The sequence below is a fragment of the Myodes glareolus genome, chromosome 10 (genome assembly GCF_982192425.1).
Source record: "Myodes glareolus chromosome 10, mMyoGla1.1, whole genome shotgun sequence".
NCBI classification, from domain to species: Eukaryota; Metazoa; Chordata; class Mammalia; order Rodentia; family Cricetidae; genus Myodes; species Myodes glareolus.
The window spans coordinates 8,247,061-8,253,765 of NC_142035.1; positions in this window are offsets into that span (position 1 = coordinate 8,247,061).

Below are 6,705 nucleotides of genomic sequence, written 5' to 3' on the forward strand. Positions count from 1 at the left end.
TCAACCAACATGCCATGGGCTGTCTTGCTGTTTATACAGAGCAACAGACAGGAACTGTCTATGCTAAAATATTAGCAATGGTTATTATTTGTTGCCAAGAACACTAGAGCTTTTCATTTTCTCCTGTGTTTTCTTTACCAGTGTGTTCCGAAGGCCATTTACAAACCCCAAATGACTTCCCTTCTGCGTGGGTGGTTGTCAAGTCTTAAGTGTCATATCTAGGGACACAAAAGCAAGCACACCTCTAGGTAATGGGAGGACAGAGAGAAACAGGCTTGTGACCACAAGTGCTCCCAGATAGCTTCTGGGCTGTGTTTTTTGTTTGTTTGTTTATTTGTTTGTTTGTTTTGGTGAGGAGATCCTTCCTTTCTGTAGATCATGGCAAAGCTGCCTTGAAAAAAAAATCTAGGCCAGTACAGAAGAAAAATTGCAGGGAGAATCAAGTCGGCAGCAAAGGCTTGCTGCCCCGCTGACATTCCTCACACTGCGGCATGCAGCCAGAGGTTGTTACAAGATTAGATGTCAATCTTGCCAAGACATTGCCTGGATGATCCCCCCACTAGCAAGTTACTGTGGACAGGCCATTTTCTTCTTGCTGCCTCATAACCTGGTGCAGAGACAGACCAACATACTTGACGCAGTATACCAGAGGAGTGCCAGGCTCCACTCAAGGCCCTCTGCCAGTATTCCTGAGTCCTCACACTAACTAGGGGCCCTGTGGTGGGGTCCACATTCCTCACACACAAAGACCAAAGACTTGTCCAATGGCACCAAGCCTGCTTCTGGGGAGGGCTAGTAATTAAGAATAAGCATTTCAAAGTCACTTCAAAAATACCATGAAATTCTGTCTGCAAGCGGTTTCTTTTCAAAATTTTATTTCTGTGTTAATCAATTTTAGAGATGGGAAAATAAACAGCCATATTTACGATATAATGATACAGACCCATTGGCAGTTTCAGGAACCATTTTGTGAATCCAAGGGTATAGCTAGCAACATACACATCAGTTCCATTTTTATCACAAACACGGGAGGAAATCAAGCTTTCTGGGGAGCACCCTCTGGTTGGATATCTGTTGCAAAGGAAGATGGGATATGGTGTAGAGAGTGGATCAGAGGCAGTCAGAGAAGAACCATAAGAAGCTAGCAAGGCCCTGGGTTTCATATCAGCCTCCAGCAGAATGAATTCACCTTGTTTTTGAATGCCTGGGGATAAATTCAGGGCCTCACACACTCTGGGCATGTGCCCATTTTGTGGTTTTCACTTTGGAAAAGATTCTAAGTTATCTATACTGTCTTGCAACTCATTTCATAGTTCAGGCTGACTTTGAACTTGGTGTTCTCCTGCTACCAGGCTTGACATCAGAATATCCTAATCTTGACACATCTGAAAACAACTTCTGTCATCTAAACATCATCCCCTAGGAGTCGGCTCTGTTACGTCCCAGCCACCAGAGCCTCAGGTCAAAGGTATTTATTGCTGTGTCTTATGGTTCCAAGACATAAGATTCTTAATACCCAACCCTGTTTCACACACAGGAGATAATACAGCAGACTAGACACTTCTTTGTATCAAGTAGCAATCAAATGTTTTAAAAAGTAGCTTTATGATGTGCATAACCAGTCTACACACATAAAAAGTATAAAACTGTGTTAATTTTTACCTAATTATAGGCTGGTAAATTATTACCATAAGGAAAATAATGAGCTCATCCATCTCCCTCTGTCTGAAGCCTTGTCTTTGTCTCACTCAGAACTCCAGTCTCTAGCAGCCACTCTGTCTTGCGTGTCTGTAAGTTACTTGTTCATGTTCTAGCTTTTTACACGGATAGAATTGAATGGAGACATTCCATCTTGTCCGTATTCGTTCAGCATATCTACACATTCTGATGCTGGCCCATAGTGCTGTGTAATAAAAGTTCCTTTTTAACGGTGTGGTAGTATTCCAGTGAATGAATATGCCACAATGTGCTCGCTCTTCTTCCTATTAATGGAAGTTCAGGTTATTTCTACTTTGAAATAGGATAAATTGTTCTTTCCCTCTTTTTTATGATTTCCACTCTTCCTTTCTTCAGCTTACCCTTGTGTATTTTCTCTCTGTGTGTCCCTCCTCTCACTCCCTCTCTCTCTTCTCTATCCTTCTGTCTCTCCATCCCTTTCTCCTCCCTCTCCTCTCCTCCTTCTTTCCCTCTCTCAACATGGAAGCTAAGCTGCCTGTAGATATTCCTTTCTGTCTGTTTTTAAAGGGTTTCCTAAATTAATTCTATGGGTATGGGTGTTTTGTCTGCAGGTACTAGGTACATGTAATGCCAACAGAGGCCAGAAAAGGGCATCAGATCCCCCTGGAACTGGGGTTACAGATGGTTGTGAGCCTCCACGTGGGTGCTGGGAAACAGACCCATGTACTCTGGAAGAGCAGTCAGTGTACATTAACTCCTGAACCATCTCTCCAGGCCTGTTTCTTCTCTTTTGATATTGGCTTGCAGCATTACAGATTTTCCTGTAATTACTGCTGGATTTCAGTGATATCCAATCTGTTTGAAATATTACATTTTCTCATGTTAAATTGAAAATGCTTTCTGTTTCCATTTATTCTTTGAACCTTAAATGAGGCACAAACATTACATAGTTTGAAAATTTTCCAGGTATCTTTCTGCGATTGGTTTCTCTTTTAATGCCATTACTGTTGCGACTATTTTGTATCTTTGAGTACATTTTCTTTACTAAGACCTATTTTCTGGCACAAAATACAGTCTTGCCTTGATGGAAATGTATATGGCTTTGAGAAGACTGTCCCTTCTGCTGTTATTGGAGACAGACGTCTAAAATATGAGGCCAGGTCAATGTTTCTCTGTCAGCTTGCTGTATTGACTATTGGAGGGAGAGTATTGAAGTTCCGGGCTCTCACTGTGCAATTGTCTGGGGTTTTTCCCTTGATAGTTCTGTTCTATGTGTGCTTGATAATGCTGTTACTGGCTAGATAAACATGCTCAGACGGTCTTAATGTGATGTGATTCGTGTGTTTGCCTTTAGGTCTGTTATCCTGGTTCCCTATGTGTTTCATTCATTTTTCTCTTTTCTTTCTCTCGCTTTTATTACTTTAATGCATTTGCGATCCTTTTATTTTCTCTGATGACTTCTCAGCTATAAATATTCATCTTCTTATTTTAGAGGTTGCCGCTCTCCTTTTGGTTGAGAACAAATATATCCCCCTAAGGCTTCTGATGTGTGCCTCTGACATATGTCGCAGCCTCTGGCTACAGGGAAGGGGGATGGAGAATTGACTATTTGGCTGTATTTTGCCTCTGTAATTAAAAAGCAAAAACTATACTAGGTGTTGGTTTTGATGAGGCTGGGGGTGTAGCTCACTTGATCGAGTGCTGGCTCAGCATGCACGAAGCTCTAGGTCTGGCCCTCAGTTCCCTATAAGCCAGATGCTGTAGTGTATTCCTGTGATCTAAACGTTCAGGAGGGAGAGACAAGGCTTGGGAGCTCAAGGCCATCCCCTGTATGTGGTGTGTGCAAGACCAGTTCGAACCTTGTTTGTTAGAACAAGGAGGGTGGAGGGAACAAAGAAAGAAGAGACAGGGAGGAAGAGAGGGAAGGAAGGAGAGAGAGAAAACAAGTTAGACAGTAGTCAGTTTCTTTTAAATACACATTCTCTGCCACCATCCAGTTACTCATACAACTCAGAAAGTGCGGGAAGCATCCAGATGTTTGCATCCAGATGTTTGCCTTCCTCTACATCGCTGCCATCAACTCTGCCATCAAGTATTCATCTACAGTCCTCAGAGATTCCTTAGACGCCTGCCCCTGGCTTCTATGCTTCCAGTTCCGTCCACTTGAGCACCATGCCTGCGTCTTTAGCTGAGCTACTGACGGGGGTGGGGGGGAGCGGGGGTCACTGATCTGACCAATCAGAAGTCCACTCTCCATGTACACTCTAGGGGTCTGTGTTTCCAGCAGTCAGTCTAATACCTCCCGGTTCTCTCTAAAATAACCCATTTAAACTGTTTCATCACAGTGAGAACGAGACAGCTGATGAAGGCCCTAGCTTTGGCCTGCATCCACAGCAGGCAGCCCAAGGCTTCCCCAGGATGTCTCCTTCCGTTCCACCACATAGACCTATCTGTAGTCCTGAGGTCACCTGACCCTTCTCCACAGCAGGTCTGTGACAGGCACACTGCTGTGTGCAGGGCTGGCTTTGTGACACCTTCCAGCTGCCACACTGTAGGATCTGCAGTGTAGGCTCAGCAGTGACCCCCTCCTGAGGGGGCTGCAGCCAGATGGGAAAGCATTGCTGCAATCAGCTGCTTTCTACTGGGACCACTTTTCTTCAGCCTCTCCTCCTGCTTCCCCCCACTCCCGCCCGATCTCTTTCTGCTTCATTTTTGCCAGGTTTTGATTGAAACCAGAGGACCATGCATGCTAAGCAGGTGATGCACTATCAGGACATACCCCCAGCCTCCCAGCCTCCTAGCCCTCCAGTCCCCCAGCCCCTCAGTCCCTGTCTTTGTACTTCTTCGTTTGAGATAATGTCTCCAAGCTGCCCAGGCTGGCCTTGAACTCACTCTGAAACCCAAATGATCCTGAACGCGTGGTTCCCCTACTTCAGTCTCACAGCTAACTACAGTCACACAGCTATATTACAAGGCCTGGTCTGGGATACTTTTAAATGCTCTACCTTGTTCAGTTAGGAGTCATCTCACTCTTCTCCAACTCCTCTTTTACACATTGGAGCCCCACTAACCTTTCTTCACAGAAACTCCGGCCTGACACCATCAATGTCTTCCAGCCTCATTTTGTGGGGTCACTGTGCACCTCTCCCAGGTGGCGCTGAACACAGATGTAGGCTCTATGATGTCACATTTCTATCTCGTTAGACTCCACATTGTGGTCATTTATCTTTTTGCCTACCATGTTGTTGTGTTTTATCTAACTGTGATGGATCACGTGCGTTGCAAACTTGACACGATTTAAAATCATACAGGTGACAAACCTCTGCTCATGTCTATAAGGTGTTATCACAGAACACAAAAGGATCACCTTGAATGTGGCGAGCCCCATCCTATGAGCTGGAGTACCAGACTGAGTGTGAACAAGGGAAAAAAAGCAAGCATGTGTATGTAATTAAAAATAAATCAAATGGGTAATAATGAGTAGTGAAATCAACGCAGGCAGCAAGAGGACACTGGAGCCTCTGGAACTAGAATTAGGGACAGTTGTGAGCTACCGTGCAGGTTTTGGGAAGGGAACCTGGATCCTCTGCAAGAGCAGTAAATGCTTTTAACCATTGTGCCATCTTTCCAGCCCTGAATCATTTTCAAAAATTACCTTGATGAAAGCAACTGAAGGAAGGACAGTTTATTCTCAGTCATGGTGCCTGGGTACCAGGTACTGCCATCTGTCACTATGGTGAAGCTACAGCAGTAGGCATGTGAGGTAGTCACAGACCATCGTCCATCCAACCATCAACACACTGTCCACCTGCACACAGTCCACGCGCACACCGTCCATCCGCATACCGTCCATCTGTCCATCTGCACACCATCCATCCACACACCGTCCATCCACACACCATCCATCCGCAGAAGAAGCAGACAGAAATGCATGCTTCTGTTTGGTTCACCTCTCCCTTTTACACAGTCCAGGATCCCATGTTGGAAGTGGTGTTGTCCAAAGTGGGCAGTGATGTGGGATTTCCCTCTGTATGCTGTGATTACCATTAATGAATAAAGAAACTGCTTTGGACCTATAGCAGGGCAGAACTTAGGTAGATGGGGAAAACTAAACTGAATGCTGGGAGAAAGAAAGGCAGAGTCAGAGAGACACCATGTAGCCCTGCCGGAGACGGACGCCAAAATTTTAGCCAGTAAGCCACAGCTACATGGTCATATACAGATAAATAGAAATGGATTGAATTAATATGTAAGAGTTAGCCGGTAAGAATCTAGAGCTAAGGGGTCAAGCAGCGACTTAATTAATATAGTTTCTGTGTGATTGGTTTGGGGCTGAGCGGCCGGGAACTAACTAACAGCCTTCTTGCCAACAGGGCAGGCCTGCCCACTGCAGTTCACCCAATTGAGATGAACCTTCCAGACATGCTCAGAAATCTGCCTCACAGGTGAGTCTAGAGCTCACCAAGGTGATCGCTGATATTAAGCATTGCACCAGCCAAGCTAAAAACCCCTCCAACCCTGTCTCTCTTAAAGAGAAGCCATGGAGGTGATTTTGTGTGTGCCTTCCCAATGCTTCATGAGAGACAAACTGTATATACGGTTAAATCTAAAATTGTAAGTTTCTATTAGGACTCTCCTCCCTGCGTTCCTTCTGCAGAGATGCGGACAGACTAATATATGTAGATCTAATTTATTAAACTGCTGAATCGCAGTCCATCACATGACAATAACTTTATTTCTTCTTCCTCCTTGATGGATGTTTAAATTATTCTCATTGTATTCCCATAACAAGGCAACAGTCTCGAAGTTGTTACGGCTACACTGTGAAATGAGAGCCCTGCTGTAATAATGTCTTCCTTAAAAATCTCTAACACCACTGGCAATCACAGATATAATATCAGGTTTGTAAGGAATCCACGTGCTCCTGGGCTTCTGGTAAAATAAAATAAAAAACTCCACAGGCTTTCCAAAGAAATACTGCAATAAAATCAGTCTGTTTTGCAGAAACTCTGCAGGGAGAATCTAACC